This window comes from Oncorhynchus mykiss, chromosome 5 (assembly GCF_057628025.1).
Source record: "Oncorhynchus mykiss isolate SJ-2025 chromosome 5, ASM5762802v1, whole genome shotgun sequence".
NCBI classification, from domain to species: domain Eukaryota; kingdom Metazoa; phylum Chordata; class Actinopteri; order Salmoniformes; family Salmonidae; genus Oncorhynchus; species Oncorhynchus mykiss.
In genome coordinates, this window is record NC_143026.1 from 25,724,809 (window position 1) to 25,743,654 (window position 18,846).

At 41.3% G+C, this 18,846-nt stretch overlaps 1 long non-coding RNA gene across 1 annotated transcript; it reads left to right on the forward strand.

Moving 5' to 3' along the window:
• The first annotated feature begins 1,894 nt into the window (after positions 1 to 1,894).
• On the forward strand, positions 1,895 to 18,624 carry LOC149983218 (uncharacterized). Its single transcript, XR_016495948.1, has 2 exons — positions 1,895 to 2,009; positions 17,245 to 18,624. It is a non-coding gene; the product is annotated as an uncharacterized LOC149983218 (long non-coding RNA).
• Positions 18,625 to 18,846: the final 222 nt, after the last annotated feature.

Here is an 18,846-nt window from a genome sequence, read left to right on the forward strand (position 1 = left end):
TCTGCATTATCCACAAAACATCTCTGTTGCTGAGGACCTAATTAGCATATCTCTCCAATGGCCCCCAATGCCACCATTCATTAATAATACAACCATCCATCCTAGTGAGTGCATTAACATGTTCACAGCGAGCTACCACCAACACACACAGCCATAATATATCTGTAATTACTCCATACCGACCCTGGAAATCTCCCGCCTCGTCGCCATGACATTGATTACCAGGAAATCGAAACTACATTTATAGTCAATAGATGGAGAGCGGCCTGGTATGAGAGTAATGTATTCATCAGCTGGACGGGGGATTGTTCCGACATGTTCTTAACACATTGAAACAACTACAGTACATCTCCTTCCACATGTTATACGGTGGTGTTCCTTTGATTTGTCACTGCAGAAATACAAAGGCAAAGACAACAACAAGCACTGAAACGACACCCAGTATACAGTAGGTAGCAGAAATGTTTTAAACAATACATAAAAAAATAAATACAGTACCAAACTGTAACCCACATGGCTTGTCAGACCCACCTCACTATGCTGCAATCATAAATCCATTACTACAGCATCAACCCACAGATCTACAGAGCAGATGTCCTTCAGAGAGAGCTGAAATGATGGAACATCCTATAATGTATGGCTGCTATATGACCTCCTTTAGCCCCCCCCCCCCCCCCCCCCCCCCCCCCCCCCTTGCAGCCTCAGTCACATTGGCTGTCAGGGTGCATGGAGCTCATTTAGCCTTACAATGAATGGCTGCCCAGAGTGCAGATGACCAATTAGTGTCCACGGGGTTGTTTGAGAGATGGATGCCTCCTCAGTGAGCTGTTTAGTTCTCCTGCTCTAGTCTACACACACACACACACTTTTGCAAACGCACAAACACACACACACAAGCACATGCAAACACATACAGACTTACCTGTGGAGGACAGTCATTACTTTAGCAAGCCCTGGAGTGACACTCTCTCTATCCAGGTGGGGATTACTAACCTACAGAGGAGTCTGTGGGAGGAGAGAGGAACAGATATATAGATGAAGAGCAAGAGGAGAGAGCATCAAAGAAACATAGTGGGTCTGTTGACCTGGAGCGAATAGCAGGGATAAAGAGGGTGTTAAGGGTCTGAGGTAAGAGCGAGGGAGAGTGCTCTCCAGCGGCTAAGCCTGGAACATGAAAAGTACAAACACAAACAACTCATCAACCCAATAAAGGAAGGGCAACAAAGCATGTATTAAGTATCAAGTGTCGCTCTTGCCCAACCAAAGCCATAGTTTTTGATAGGTTAATGGTTAGCGTGCTACAGCTTCGGGAATATGAAGTGTTGTTGTTAACATGAGAGCGAAACCTGGGTTTTGCAGGGGTGGTCTCTATTACAGAGGCAGGAAACCCCAGCAGACAGTTTTATCTCTTTGCCATGCAGTCTGCCTGTGAAATGCTTTGGCACCAGACAAGGAGCAGACAGACAGCAGCCTGCTGGACAGCAGAATCCTCCATGGTCCCTTGCAGCTTATCACTCCTCTGGCTTCTGGCCCTCCCTACTGCATTTTAACAACAGCCACGTCTTCTTCTTCTCCTTTTTCTCTTTACTTCTCCTTCCTCTAATCTTACACATCCATCTTATTGCTGCCAAAGAGCTGGTGGTCCAAGAGGAGAAGAAGGGAATCCTTCCCAACATTGCACCCCTTTTTTATCGTCTCTATCAGGATACATGGAGCTCTCTCTTTCTCTGTTCTGTCACCAGAGCCCTATAGAGGAAGCCCCTCCTCCCTCCCTCCTCTCTTCCCCTCCTCCAAAGGCCCTCTCCTCTCAATAACATGCTGCTGGAGGAGCCATCAGTTGTTTTAATCTGGAGAGATAGGAGCCGGGGATCTATAAGAGGGAGATCGAATGATGCAGATTTCAGTGAGAAGGACTCGGGACAAAGATAAAACGGAAACACAGGCTCTTTCCCATCAACCTTGGGCTCTGTAACCAAACAATAAAGTTTGAGGAACAAACATGTCATATGGTGAGTGATAAGGCGTTCTACCGCTGTAATCCGACCCAGGGATGTCTTTACATTCCAGGAGGCATCAGAGGAGAGGAAATGGGACGTTGGGGACAAGTTTTAGGAATGATAGATTTGGATTGGTTGGAAGTTCGTGATTTAGGGGTCATGTGATACAGCCAGATATATTTCATGCATTGAGCATTGTAATACCACAATGGAGTGTATCATGCATGATGGTGTACTAGCCCAAGCCTATGTATCTTGTGAGAATGATAAATATTTCCCCTCTATTTCTCTGTCTCCCTTACTGTTTGCAGTAAGAAGAATTGAGCTGGTTCTTCGGCAGAGTGTAAAATACTGTGCATAATGAACTACCAAAATAAATCAGCAACCTTCACTTTTATCTCCACTTCCCTTGAGGGACTATGCAAACTGTGGTTAGGGTCACTCCAGTCCTGCTGGCGTAGTGACACGACGGTCACCACAAGAAAACATCATGACATTCCCACTGACCTTTTATTTGGTTGGTGTACCCCCCAGTTGTCATGACAGCACTATAAAAACTGACAGATGTTATCTAATTATATGTAAAAGAGCAATGTGTTTAAATTGTTCCAGTATTGTTAGTGTGAGTTTCTGTTTCAACGTGAGTCGTAAAATGTGTTTGTATTGCAATGAACACGAGTTCATGGTTTCTACGAGACCCACACTCCTATCAAGTTTGAAGCATATCTAATTCTCTAAATGAGCAGTAAAGATGTAAAAAATGACCTGTACCTATCACTAAATAGAACAACAAAAAGGTTTAGCACAGAAACAAATGATTCACTTGATGATTAAAATCAACTGTTTAATGCATCTTTAAAAATCCAAGAATAGTAAATTAGTCCAGTTGAATAACAATAGACTGCACCAGGGCTAGGCTGTGACTTCTCTGTCAATATAAACAGTAAATGATTGCCCCTTGAGGGTTGATGACGCATGCAAATGGCTTGATGGCCTTGACTACCTAGCAAATGATGCACAATTACAGTGTTTGATTGCCACATGATACAGTAAACAATAAAAAATATCTTATTAAAAGATAATATACTTGCAAAGACATAAATTACATGCTTGTATAATCAACAGCTTGGAGCTCAATACACTCATTACTAAGATATCTTCCAGTATAAAATGTTAATCTCTTCCCTTAAAATTTCTAGAAGAAATTGATGCCATCTTGTATTATGCTCTACAATAGCCAATCCCATTTAGGATCTTCAAAAGCAACTACATTAGAGTAGAAGAGAAAAAGCAGTCTCGAGATGATGTCTTGCTGCCAACACACAATACAAAACATAATGTGTTCTTGAATTAGGGAATGGCTGAAAGAAAAACAGTTGAAGGATGCAGATTGTCTTTCAATGTGTTCATCCATTCCTTCTCAGCTTGAACAGTTGTTCAGGGTAGATTTTAGTTGTGCTGAATGGGCTAAATTGTCCCTTGTGTGTGTGTGTGTGTGAATATGGAGCAGCAGTGCACATACAGTAGTCAACACTACAATCTGCATCTCTATAGAAATGGGAGGCTGATTTGTGATGCTGTGTGTTGGCAAATAGACAATAGCATTACAACTAATGGAGGTAATAGCGCTTTGGTAAGGGTCTTTCCTCTATATAATTGTTGGAATCAGTTCAACCAAACCTGCAAGGCCATACCAGTAGAAAAACATTATTCTGGTGCGCATTGTACATTTAGGATTCAAACAATCGAAAAGACAATGTTTACAAAGTGAAACACAAAGAAACATAATGAGTGAGTTTGCTGCACAGGAAGAATGTTGTATGGTTAATTAAAATTGAACAGAGCCCTCAGTCATAAATAGTTAAACATGAAGTTCCCATTCCTGTGATAATCAAATATGCTTTTGCTTCAATAACATGGTGTTGATTGTGCATCTAAATGTGAATGTCTGTGCTGTCAGTAACAGGGAGAGCAGCCAGTAATAATAATAAACTAACTTCGACAGATTTAAACGGATGGCTCACAATTTAAACAGCTTTTAAATATGAAACATTTATGTTATCCAATAATGCGGTTTGATTTCGCCACGGTTACAGATGCATATATGAAAGGGGATACAAAAGCAATTTTTTGATTACATCAGAATTCTTGATATAAGAAAATGATGCCAAGGACTTATCGCTGTGAAACTTAGACCTTTCAAAGCCGCAAAATAAAAATCACACTGATATCTAAGTTTGAACGCTGCATAGCAGGAACATTCTAATCTTACAGACATTGCTATCTCAGCTCTCTCGTTTCATCATTATGTAGTAACAAAAAGTAAATACGCAGTAAGAAATACATAGGAACAATTTAATCGTACATTTACTTACTAGGAACCAAGCAGGTAAGTACTGTATGCTAAATTAGTAAATACAAATAAAAAAATGTATTCAGGTAATTACTCTGTAATGTAGTAACAAAAAGTAAATACGCAGTAAAAAAACAAACAGTTTTGAAACAGTTCTGTCCTACGTTTACCTACTGGGAACAAAGCAACTAAGTACTATATACTTAATTAGTTAATACAAATAACAAAATGTTATTATATAGATAATTACAAAGAAGAAAGGTGTAAGTACAAATTATATACAAATTATATATGTTGTTAATTTCATGCTTGACACAGGAATGAAACTGGGACTTTACTATGTAAAGTTCCAGTTTATTACTATGCAACTACCTAGTTCCGTTAATCTTTCAATGTATCGCCAAGGAATATACAAAGTCACAAAATGTAATTATATGGTAGCACATTTTAGTCCCAAAGGTAAGTACAAGTAAGATTCACCTTATTACTGTACTAAGTAAATACATAAACACAACCAGTGTCTTTTCAAAGCAATACCTAAGATACATACATACATGGTCATTTATCAAAATACCTTCAAGTCATCCTCTTGTGTTGATATTCTCTCCCGTAGTTTCTATGTACTTTACCTTTAGTTATCATGTGCTGTATGTTTGTTGTAGTAGGGCTGTAAAATGAAGTGCTGTCTGTTCCCATGTAGGTATAATACAGTTAATTGTTAGGTACAACATGAACAACATTCTATTCTATTATCGTCGGAGGTTTCATTTTTATTCTGTCTTGCTTGTCTGAAAATGTAGGTTTCATATTCTGTGTTGACTTTTGGACAGAAATATGCATTGAGCTTGGCTACAGTTGTATCATAGTCATCAGCTGCTCCGGTATCTTGCAGTGTGTCAAATATATCATACACATCTGACCCTGTATAGTGTAACAGTAATGCCCTTCTCTGTGTGTTATCTGCGATGTCTAATGCCACTAGACAATTGTTTAATCTGTTGATCTATTTTTCCCACCTCAAGCGATTGAGCTGGGTTCTGTGTGCACATCAAACATCAGAAATTTCGGTAAACTAGCCATTGTGGTATTGTACCGTAAAGTACGATGTTAGCTAGCTGATTCCGGCGTTAGCTAAGCTGTTGTTGCTATCTGCGTTTACTCACATACAGTAGGCACGTAGTTTGTCTTGTAAATTGCCTTCTTCACTTGTGCGTTTCACTCGTTGCCAATTGTAACGTCCCACTGTTTAGATTGCTTATGTTTATAAGAACTGACATCGGGGCATTTGTATACTTTAGTTTAACTTTCCTCAGAAGTATGCTGGCATTACATGGGTCACATGTCATATCACTCCCACTGTCTGGCTACTGTAAAACATGGAACTGAATTCCACAGTACAATAACATGGAGTAGATTATGGCATAATGTTCACTACATTACAGCGCCAATAATGCTAGTGAGAGGTAGAGAAGGTAGAAAAAGGGGCCAAAACACAAAACGTTCCTTCCTTCCCTTTCTGTTTACGCAAGGCCTGCCAGTAATCTGCAGGAAGAGGGCTGAGGGAACAACGCGCACGCACGCACGCACGCACACACACACACACACACACTGTGATTAGGACTGTATTGTGTGCCAGGCAGGTTACTCACCCTAGGAAGGACGTTTAAGAAAAGAAGGGGACCATCGGCATTCCAAACACACCCCAACCTTCACAACGCTCATACACAGGTGCCATGGCACTCACATGTGCTCTAACATGTAAAGTTACTTTTAGACCATTTTCAATTCATCAAATTGTATGAGTCACATGCGCCGAATACATTACCTTAAAATGCTTGCTGACGAGCCCTTCCCAACGATGCAGAGTTGAAAAAATTATAATAAAAATAGTAAAACAACAGCTAGGGAAAAGGGTCCATATAAGGGGATATCTCTACATGACACATTTTTTTATATTCTAGAGAATACAGACCATTTCCAATTAATATTTGGAGATTCCTTCATATGCACCATATCCTGACAATGTGAATCCAGATGTGTCTTTTAAACATTACTCCATATCACACATAGACATTTCCTATAGCCAGATATGGAGTCATTCGACATCCTGAGGTATGTGACATCCTATTTTCTGTCTTCATGTTGACAAACACTGACTGTATACAGTACATAGCATATCTGTATTTCTCAGCACATTCAAGATAGGAAGCTATATTGTCCAGATATGCATCTCTTGGCTGAGGTTCATATCCAGATCTTGATATGCTTTTTGATCTTTCATACACGTATACTTTTTGGATTCTATCTGGACATCATACATGGTGTGGCCGGATATGTAGGTATCCTGAGATAGGGTCATGTGGACATATGATGACAAATACCGATATTAGGCCTACATACTATATGTTCTCAGCACATACAATGCATAATATGCTCTTAGCTGAGGTCCATATCAGGATCTTGATAAGCATTTTGATATGCTAAATAAGGACAATTACTTATGCTTATTTAAGTTTTGAGGACATGCTCAATATTTTGACGAATAATAAATCCACATCATTCTTTCAGACACTTTATTTTCTGTATTCCCTCTGGATAAATGCGGTTGCAAACCTATAAACTAAAAGCACTGTAACTGGTAGCCTAGCAACAATGATCATGTAGTTTCTGCTGTTGATTTCCAAATGATTTTTTGTTTTTAGTGATGCCAAAAATTACCAGCTGGGCACACTACATAATTTCAACGTGGATAATTGGGTAATATATGGTTGAGACCTTGATCTTTGTGTCACGTTCTGACCTTTATTTCCGTTGTTTTGTATTTATTTAGTATGGTCAGGGCGTGAGTTGGGTGGGCAGTCTATGTTTGTTTTTCTATGTTTTGGGGCATTTCTATGTTTTCGGCCTAGTATGGTTCTCAATCAGAGGCAGGTGTCATTAGTTGTCTCTGATTGAGAATCATACTTAGGTAGCCTGGGTTGCACTGTTTGTTTGTGGGTGATTGTCTATGTTGATGGCTTGTTTCAGCACAGGTCTCATTTTGTAGCTTCACGGTCGAATTTGGTTTATTGTTTTTGTTACTCGTTTGTATAGTGTTCAGTCTTTCTTGATTAAAGATTTACCATGGACACTTACCACGCCGCATTTTGGTCTTCCGATCCATCTCGCCTCTCCTCTTCAGATGAAGAGGAGGACGACCGTGACACTTTGAGATTACAACCAAAATTCACCCACTCAAAAAGACGGCCAAAAGTTAGTTGAATATCCAATGTCTATCACTTTGGTTTCAACCATCTAAAAGCAGAGCAAAGTTCAAATGGGAATACAATGTCAGACATTAAATGTATTTATAAAACAGATTGTATTATCACTGTGCATCATCTAATAGCAGAACCAAATTACCTGGATTGCAGTTGCGATTACATTAAAAGTATATGCTACATGTGATCAATGCCGTTTGAGAGCCTGCACAGATTATTACAGCAATTGTGAAGATCTCCACAGACCTATTCATGCCATTTTGAACATTTTTGAGTAAGCATTTCACTGTAAGGTGTACCTGTTGTATTCAGCGCACGTGACAAATAAACTTTGATTTGATTTGATTTTATGCTTCTAATGATTACATATGTGTTATGGATGTGTTACTCATTTTAAGATGAAATGTTACGTTAGTTGTTACGTTTTTAAGATAGCCGTCATTTTTGGCTATATACTGTATTACAAAAGTAATATTGAATTGTGTTTGGGTGACAATGCAACCAAATATCAAAATTTAAAGGAGCTGTATCTGTTGCCTAGTCTGTTCCAACTTTTATTTTTGGTTGAGTTGGAGACATGAATCCAACGTATCATTTGGTAACTTGGCTATTTATTGCATTTCAAAAGTAATATAGATTTTTTCCGGTTGTCAACGCAATCAAATATCAACATTTGAAGGAGATTTATATTCTACTTGGATAGTTCCATCCGTGCCAATGATTTACAGTCGTTTAATTTACACTTTAATTTGTTTATCTACAAATTAATAATTAATATTTTGGATTCATATCTCCATCTCAAACAAAAACTTAAAATGCAGTTTAAATAAAGTTTGATTTGATGTAGTCTTATTCTTTAACTTAGATTTTTGCTTGAGATGAGACATGAATCCAATATGTCAATTTGTCGACAAACTGGAATTAAGGGGAATTGCACCCAGGCTCTGCCACGGCATATAGTCATTACTATATTAAAAACATAATGTTTTTGTCATAAACATCAACCTTATCCAAACCACAGGCTAGAAAAAGCACATTTTCATTTAACTGGTAGAATCGGGACGTTTCGACTTCCAGCTCATTGTGAACCACAAAGTCTGGGATTCATAGTGAATGCAGATACCGCCCCACTAAGTATATGGGGTGTGCCCACAAACTTGGTGAAGGTAGGAAACAACATCTCCACTTCACTGACCGAAAAACACTGGGGCCCCACAAGGGTGCATGCTCAACCCCCTACTGTACTCCCTGTACACCCTGTTCACCCACGACTGCATGGTCATGCACGCCTCCAACTCAATCATCAAGTTTGCAGATGACACAACAGTAGTGGGCTTGATTACCAACAACGACGATACAGCCTACAGGGAGGATGTGAGGGGACTGTGTCAGGAAAAGTATGGTGTCAGGAAAACAACCTCTCAATCAACGTCAACACAACAAAGGAGATGATTGTGGACTTCAGGAAACAGCTGAGGGCACTCCCCCACCCCCCACCCCCACATCGAAAGACCAGCAGTGGAAAAGGTGGAAAGTTTTAAGTTCCTTGATGTACACATCACAGGCAAACTGAATTGGTCCACCCACACAGATAGCGTGGTGAAGAATGTGCAACAGCGCCGCTTCAACCTCAGAAGGCTGAAGAAATTTGGCTTGGCACCCGAAACTCTGACAAACTTTTATAGATGAACAATCGAGAGCATCCTGTCGGGCTGTATCACAGCCTGGTACGGTCACTGCACTGCCCTCAACCACAAGGCTCACCAGAGGGTGGTGTGGTCTGCACAACGCATCACTGGGGGCAAACTACCTGCCCTCCATGACACCTACAGCACCCGATGTCACAGGAATGCCAAAAAGATCATCAAGGGCAACAACCACCTGAGCCACTGCCTGTTCAGACCGTTACCATCCAGAAGGCGAGGTCAGTACAGGTGCATCAAAGCTGGGACCGAGAGACTGAAAAACAGCTTCTATCTCAAGGCCATCAGACTGTTAAACAGCCACCACTAACATTGAGTGGCTGCTGCCAACACACTGACTCAACTCCAGCCACTTTAATAATGGGAATTGATGGGAATTGATGTAAAATATATCACTAGCCACTTTAAACAATGCTACTTAATATAATGTTTACATACCCCATACCCTATATATACCCTATATACTGTACTCTATATCATCTACTGCATCTTTATGTAATACATGTATCACTAGCCACTTTAAACTATGCCACTTTGTTTACATACTCATCTCATATGTATATACTGTACTCGATACCATCTACTGCCTCTTGCCTATGCTGCTCTGTACCATCACTCATTCATATATCTTTATGTACATATTCTGTATCCCTTTGCACTTGTGTGTATAAGGTAGTAGTTTTGAAATTGTTAGCTAGATTACTCGTTGGTTATTACTGCATTGTCGGAACTAGCAGCACAAGCATTTCGCTACACTCACATTAACATCTGCTAACCATGTGTATGTGACAAATAAAATTTGATTTGATTTGATTTGAATCCCTCTTCCCTAGTTAGTCATACAAATCACACATTTTGCACAAAATTGTTCAGCAAACACAGAAAACCCAGGTGCAAACCAAAATGTATTTACAAAATCAACTACTCCCTTCTTTGACACATGATCCTCACCATGTGACAACTTAGCTTAGTATAGGAAACATGAACGTGGTAGGACTGGTAGCCCAGCCGGGCCCAGACAGAGTTTCTGCACCTGATCATATGTACATAGTTTTTTCCACTTCCTCAACTCAACAGGACCTACAGAGGATTGTATGACAGAGATATTGGTGGGACAGAAAAGGTAATGAGCAGGAAGTGAAATCATCTTAACACAGGGGCCTCCATGGAGACATCTGCTGCCTTAGCTGCCAAGTCAGCCATAGCATTACCTTTGGAAACAGGGTCAGAATAGTTAGTATGAGGGAGGCATTTACAAACAGCAACTTCACAAGGGAGCAAAATAGACTTTAGTTATCAACAAGTTTTGAATGAGATATTGTCTTACCAGAGGAGGTCAGAAAGCCGCGCTGTTTCCACAGAGTACCAAAATCATGTACCACACCAAAAGCATATCTGCTATCTGTGTAGATAGTAGCAGACTGGCCTTTAGCTAATATGCAAGCTCTGGTGAGTGCAAAGAGTTCTGCTGCATGAGCAGATAGGTGGGAGGCTAATTTAGCACTTTCCAGTTTGGTTGAGGCAATAGCAACCGCATACGCAACCAATGGTTTTCCTTTCTCAGAACACTGAGCAGAGCCATCTACAAACAGTTCCAAATGTGCATTTTGCAAAAGGACATCAGTTAAATCTGAACTTGGTTTAGATACAAACTCCACCAGAGCAACATTGTCGTGCGGCTCCCCGTCATTCTCAGTAGGCAACAAAGTAGCAGGATTTATCACAGTGCACCTCTTCAGGGTCAAATGAGACATTGTCAAAAGAACATTCTGATATTGGAGCAGTCAAGCTGGTGTTGGATGGGCCGTCTTTGCCTGTGAAATAAGAGAATGTACAGCATGAGGAACGTGTACAGTGAGTTCACACATGGCAACAATGTATACACAAGCCAGCGCAGCTTCAGTAGCAGCAGCCACAGCTCTCAAACAACAAACCAGACCTCTTGCCACACTGTCCAGGTGTTTGGAATAATACCCAACAGGGCGCTGCTTTCCTCCATGATCCTGTGTTAGAACAGATGACAGAATGGTCAGGGAGCCCCAAACAGGAAGAAGTAGTCGTGAGTTCTTTTAGTATGGTCAGAGAACTCAGTCCCTCTGGTGTCCACTTCATTTTGTCATTCATAGCTATTTTGTGCCCATGAATAAGGTCAGAAAGCAGCTGCACCACCACAGCATAGTCAGGTAATCACGCCCTACAATAGTCCAGTCAATGTCGTCATGTGTTGTTCCAATAGTTCCAGTCAATGACATCATGTGTTGTTTAGTATCTGACTGTGGGACGGAGAGAATAGCCTGTATCCTCTCTGTACCCAGCTGCCTGCCATTGGGAGTGAGGTCATGACCGAGATACTTGACTGTCTGTGAAACCAACTGTAACTTTTTTGAACTGTGTGGCCATTCTCAGCAAGAAATATCAACAGAGCACGAGTATCAGTTTCACAAGCTTCCATTGAGCTGGAGCACAACAACAAATCATCCACATACTGAATCAGAATGCGCTAAAGCTGATGAGAAAATTGCGGGGAATTCCACGTAGGCATCATTGTCCACGTAAATCTCTTATTGAGAAACGTGAAGGTGAACCAGCATTGAGATTCTAGTGCCATAGGAATACTGAAAAACGCATTAGCCAAATCAATCAGAGAACCCCTCTGCTGTGGGTAGTACCACCCCAACGGAGTAGTAATATTAGGAACCACTGGGGCACGGGCAAAAACTGCAGCGTTCACAGGCCAAACTTCTTAGGGCTAGGCCCCTTTTTTTTCTCAACTTCCGCCTGAATGACGTGCCCAAAGTAAACTGCCTGTTGCTCAGGCCATGAAGCCAGGATATGCATACAATTAGTATCATTGGAAAGAAAACACTTTAAAGTTTGTAGAAATGTTAAAATAATGTAGGAGAATATAACACAATAGATATGGTAGGAGAAAATCCAAAGAAAATGAACCGGAATAAAAAAAAAATTGAGAGACCATGCTCTTACAATGGAAAGTATAGCGGCATACTGAATTCTAGCGCCCAGAATGCAATTCCTATGGCTTCGACATGGTGTCAGCAGTCTATGTTCAAGGTTTCAGGCTTGTAACGTCCAAAACGAATAAGAAATACCCGTTTTAGTACAGGGACACAGTCTTAGAAATTTGTGTTTGGGCGCGCCATGAAGACAAGACGCACCTATTTCTTATTGAACATACTTATTTCTGCAAGAAATATTATACTTTGATTACATTTTAGGGTATCTGAGGAGTAAATAGAAACATATTTTGACTTGTTGAAACAACGTTTAGGGGTAGATTTTTGGATTCCTTTCTCTGCATGTTGAACGAGTGGATAACTCAAATCGATGGCACTAACTAAACATACTTTTTGAGATAAAAAGAACGATTTTATCTAACAAAACGACACTACATGTTATAGCTGTGACCGTTTGGATGACACATCAGAGGACGATTGTCAAAAAGTAAGTGAATATTTAATAGCTATTTGTGAATTTATGAAACCTATGCCGGTGGAAAAATATTTTGATGTGGCGCAAGATCATTTTTATGATTATTTATTTGAATTGCACGCCCTCCAGTTTCACTGGAAGTTGTCCCGCTAGCGGGACGCCTAGCCCTAAGATTAATTCCTGAACAAATCTCCAATCACCTGAAGGTTTTCTAACGGCAAGATAGGGGTGTTTCAGGTTTATTCTGGACAAGGAATTAAAGCACTAGTAGCTAACAGGAATGCAAGAACAGGAGTAATACCTGCTATTGCCTCCCAACTGAGTGAAACTGTGCTCTAGAGGGGCGCCTAGTATCTTTAGGAGTGACTACCATTGGATCAGCTCCCTTCATTCTCCAAAAATCATACTTGTCCCTTGCCCATAGGCATTCAGGGACCCCTCTCAAAGGGGGTGAGTCTTCACTCAACAACATGATATTGGTAGAAAAAGAGACCTGATCAACACCATGAAAACCCCTCTCAGTTGGCATTTCCCAACTGAGTGGGTAAGAACTTGTCAATGTGCTAGGTGAATAAGTTGACCCATCAGGGCGCATCTGTCAGTCTGTAGCATCAAACAAGCATTTCATCCATATACCAGTATCCACCCATTCCACTCTATCTGATTTTGCCAGGGACACATGTGGTATGCTATCCTCAAACATGTAGAGCTCTTTCTGTGCAGAGGTTAGATTAACCCGTAAGGCACAGAAATCCCTGCTACAGTATAAACCCTCACACTGCACTGACTCATCCTGTAATGTTGAACACAGCCATTGTTTCTCATAATGGAGATCTCTTGTCAATGGTGAAAAATGAGAGGGGCAATGGAAGCCTGCTTTAGACATGAAACTGCCCTTGTGGCCCCAATGGGTTTTAATCATTGAGAATATTAGGCACCTCATTATCAGCGTCCCATGCGTAATACCAGTCACAAAACTCTTGACATTCACATCATTGCTCCCCATCTTCTTCTTCCTCCTCCTCCTCCTCCTCAAGATTAATGGGTAAACCGGTTAGGCCACATGTTATGTTGATGCCTAGTGTACACAGGAGGTCCCTGCCCATCAGATTGACAGGACAGTGGTCAGAGTAGAGAAATCGATGTTGACACTTCTCCTCAGAAAAGAAGACAGGCAGGGGCATAGTTACATGTCTCTGAATGGGAGGCCTGAAGCCCCTACAGTTTTGACTGTTTCACTAGACATGGGAGGTTTGGTATAGCCTTGCAGTTAAAGACAGACATGGCAGCCCCAGTATAAACAAGAAATATTACTGATTCACCATTGACGCAAGCCTCCACGGTTGACTCTACTCTGGGAAGTGTGTGACTCTTTAAAAACAATTGGAAACAGGTTTCCAGTCCCCTTCAATACACTTCCAAGTTCTCATCCTTCTCCATGGTGCATTCTCTGATGGTAGTCCAGTCAGTCTTGGCAGGATACAGTGCTCCAGGAAGTTTGAGGTGGAGCGTGTCCACAGGACACCGGCCCAGGTGATAGGCCCAGGCTGATAGTGGTCAAGTGCCTGAGGTTCAAGGACAAGGTAGCTGTTCTGGAAAGAGCCAATATATATATTCTTCAACGAGGACTATCCCGAAGCTGTGCGCCAGAAGAGGAAAGAACTGATCCCAGCCATGAAAGCTGCCAGAGCGCATGGGGACATTGCGTACATCTGCTATGACAGGCTCATTGTCCACCCTCTCTCCCAGAAGCCTGGAAGGGATGAGAGAACCAAGCATATGGTTTGTATCCTCAACCCCGCAGCACACACACACACACACACACACACACACACACACACACACACACACACACACACACACACACACACACACATACACACACACACACACACACACACACACACACACACACTAAACTACTGAAAGAGCTGCTTCCTGTGCTTGGCCCTCCTATGTTGAACATAATAAACGGCACTCTATCCACTGGATGTGTACCAAACTCACTAACACTGGCAGTAATAAAGTCTCTCTTGAAAAAGCCAAACCTTGACCCAGAAAACATAAAAAACTGTCGGCCTATATCGAATCGTCCATTCCTCTCAAACATTTTAGAAAAGGCTGTTGAGCAGCAACTCACTGCCTTCCTGAAGACAAACAATGTAAACGAAATGCTTCAGTCTGGTTTTAGACCCCATCATAGCACTGAGACTGCACTTGTGAAGGTGGTAAATTACCTTTTAATGGCATCAGACCGAGGCTCTACATCTGTCCTCGTGCTCCTAGACCTTAGTGCTGCTTTTGATACCATTGATCACCACATTCTTTTGGAAAGATTGGAAACCCAAATTGGTCTACACGGACAAGTTCTGGCCTGGTTTAGATCTTATTTGTTGGAAAGATATCACTTTGTCTCTGTGAATGGTTTGTCCTCTGACAAATCAACTGTACATTTCGGTGTTCCTCAAGGTTCCGTTTTAGGACCACTATTGTTTTCACTATATATTTTACCTCTTGGGGTTGTCATTTGGAAACATAATGTTAACTTTCACTGCTATGTGGATGACACGTGCTCCAGCAGGTGTATCTCACTGATCATCCCTAAAGCCAACACCTCATTTGGATGCCTTTCATTCCAGTTCTCTGCTGCCTCTGACTGGAACGAATTGCAAAAATCGTTGAAGTTGGAGACTTTTTTCTCCCTCACCAACTTTAAACATCTGCTATCTGAGCAGCTAACCGATCGCTGCAGCTGGACATAGTCCATTGGTAAAAAGCCCACCCAATTTACCTACCTCATCCCCATACTGTTTTTATTTATTTACTTTTCTGCTCTTTTGCACACCAGTATCTCTACCTGGTCATGACCATCTGATCATTTCACTCTAGTGTTAATCTGCTAAATTGTAATTATTTGCCTACCTCCTCATGCCATTTGCACACAATGTATATAGACTTATTCTTTATTTTTATTTTTTTCTACTGTGCTATTGACTTGTTTATTGTTTACTCCATGTGTAACTCTGTGTTGTTGTCTGTCCACACTGCTATGCTTTATCTTGGCCAAGTCGCAGTTGTAAATGAGAACTTGTTCTCAACTAGCCTACCTGGTTAAATAAAGGTGAAATAAAAAAATAAAAATAAACACACAGCTGTACATTTCAATGAAACATGGTGAAGCCCCAAAATTGCTCTCGCTAGAAGCCTGTGTTTCAGTCAAAAGGAAGTGGATGGCTGCAAACTTTCTACTTTTAAACTCGGACAAAACAGAGAAGATTGTTCTAGGTCCCAAGAAACAAAGAGATCTTCTGTTGAATCTGACAATTAATCTTAATGGTTGTACAGTCGTCTCAAATAAAACTGTGAAGGACCTCGGCGTTACTCTGGACCCTGATCTCTCTTTTGACGAACATATCAAGACTGTTTCAAGGACAGCTTTTTTCCATCTACGTAACATTGCAAAAATCAGAAACTTTTTGTCCAAAAATTATGCAGAAAAATGTATCCTTGCTTTTGTTACTTCTAGGTTAGACTACTGCAATGCTCTACTTTCCGGCTACCCGTATAAAGCACTAAATAAACGTCAGTTAGGCTGCTAGAATCCTGACTTGAACCAAAACATTTTATCATATTACTCCAGTGCTAGCCTCCCTACACTGGCTTCCTGTCAAGGCAAGGGCTGATTTCAAGGTTTTACTGCTAACCTACAAAGCATTACATGGACTTCCTCCTACCTATCTCTCTGATTTGGTCCTGCCGTACATACCTACACGTACGCTACGGTCACAAGACGCAGGCCTCCTAATTGTCCCTAGAATTTCTAAGCGAATAGCTGGAGGCAGGGCTATATCTCCTATAGAGCTCCATTTTAATGGAATGGTCTGCCTACCCTTATGAGAGACGCATACTCGGTCCCAACCTTTAAGTCTTTACTGAAGACTCATCTCTTCAGTGGGTCATATGATTGAGTGTAGTCTGGCCCAGGAGTGTGAAGGTGAACGGAAAGGCTCTGGAGCAACGAACCGCCCTTACTGTCTCTGCCTGGCCGGTCCCCTCTTTCCACTGGGATTCTCTGCCTGGTGCTCTTTCATGCCGTCCCTAGGAGGGGTGCGTCACTTGAGTGGGTTGAGTCACTGATGTGATCTTCCTGTCTGGGTTGGCGCCCCCCCTTGGGTTGTGCCATGGCGGAGATCTTTGTGGGCTATACTCGGCCTTGTCTCAGGATGGTAAGTTGGTGGTTGAAGATAAAGTGGGTGGGGTTATATACTTCCTGTTTGGCCCTGTCCGGGGGTATCATCGGATGGGGCCACAGTGTCTCCTGACCCCTCCTGTCTCAGCCTCCAGTATTTATGCTGCAGTAGTTTGTGTCAGGGGCTAGGGTCAGTTTGTTATATCTGGAGTACTTCTCCTGTCTTATCCGGTGTCCTGTGTGAATTTAAGTATGCTCTCTCTAATTCTCTCTTTCTTTCTCTCTCTCGGAGGACCTGAGCCCTAGGACCATGCCTCAGGACTACCTGGCATGATGACTCCTTGCTGTCCCCAGTCCACCTGGCTGTGCTGCTGCTCCAGTTTCAACTGTTCTGCCTGCGGCTATGGAATCCTGACCTGTTCACCGGACATGCTACCTGTCCCAGACCTATTATTTGACCATGCTGGTCATTTATGAACATTTGAACATCTTGGCCATGTTCTGTTATAATCTCCACCCAGCCAGAAGAGGACTGGCCACCCCTCATAACCTGGTTCCTCTCTAGGTTTCTTCCTGGGTTTTAGCCTTTCTAGGGAGTTTTTCCTAGCCAACGTGCTTCAACACCTGCATTGCTTGCTGTTTGGGGTTTTAGGCTGGGTTGCTGTACAGCACTTTGAGATATCAGCTGATGTACGAAGGGCTATATGAATACATTTGATTTGATTTGATACACACACACACGCCAATTGATTAATGGACTGCTGAATGTATATTTTTTTCTCTTGCTTTGTCTGCTCTTTTCAGTATTATCTCTAATAAGCTACCCAGGAAAGGGCTGAACATAGCCCATATTAATATATGTAGCCTTAGAAATAAGGTTCATGAAATCAATAACTTGCTAACATCAGATAGCATTCATATATTAGCCATTTCTGAGACTCACTTAGATAATTAATTTGAAGATACATCAGTAGCAATACAAGGATATAACATTTATAGAAGAGACAGAAATGCTAATTGGGGAGGTGTTGCTGTATATATTCAGAGCCATATCCCTGTAATACTTAGAGAAGATATTTTGTGTTATTGAGTGTTGTGGTTGCAGGTTCACTTGGCACATCTAAAGCCTTTTATTTTGGGGTGTTGCTATAGGCCACCAAGTGCTAACAGTCAGTATCTAAATAATATGCGTGAAATGCTTGATAGTGTATGTGATGTAAACAGAGAGGTCTACATTTTGTGGACCTGAATATTGACTGGTTTTCATCAAGCTGTCTGATCAAGAGGAAGCATCTCACTGTAACCAGTGCCTGTAATCGGGTTCGGTTATTAATCAACCTACCAGGGTGTTTACAAACACTACAGTAACAAGATCATCTACGTGTATCGATCACATTTTTGCTAATACTGTAGAACTTTGTTCTAAAGCTATATCGTATCCATTGAATGCAGTGATCCCATTATAGTCGCTATATTCATGAAAGCCAAAGTTCCAACAGCTGGGCCTAAAATAGTGATCATACAAAAGATGTTGCTGTAACTCTTATGTGGCTGATGTAAAAATATGTATTGGTTGGATGTGATTAATGAGGAGCATCCAGACGCTGCACTTGATGAATTTATGAAATTGCTGATAAACATGCACCTGTTAATAAACTGACTGTTAGAACTCTTAACGCTCCATGGATTGATGAGGAATTGAAAAACTGTATGGTTGAAAAAGATCGGGCAAAAGGAGTGGCTAATAAGTCTGGCTGCACATCTGGGTGGCTTACTTATTGCAAATTTAGAAATTATGTGACTAAACCCAACAAAAAGAAGAAGAAACTTTATGAAACCAAGATCAATGATATAAAGAATGATGGAAAAAAACTTTGGAGTACTTTAAATGTCT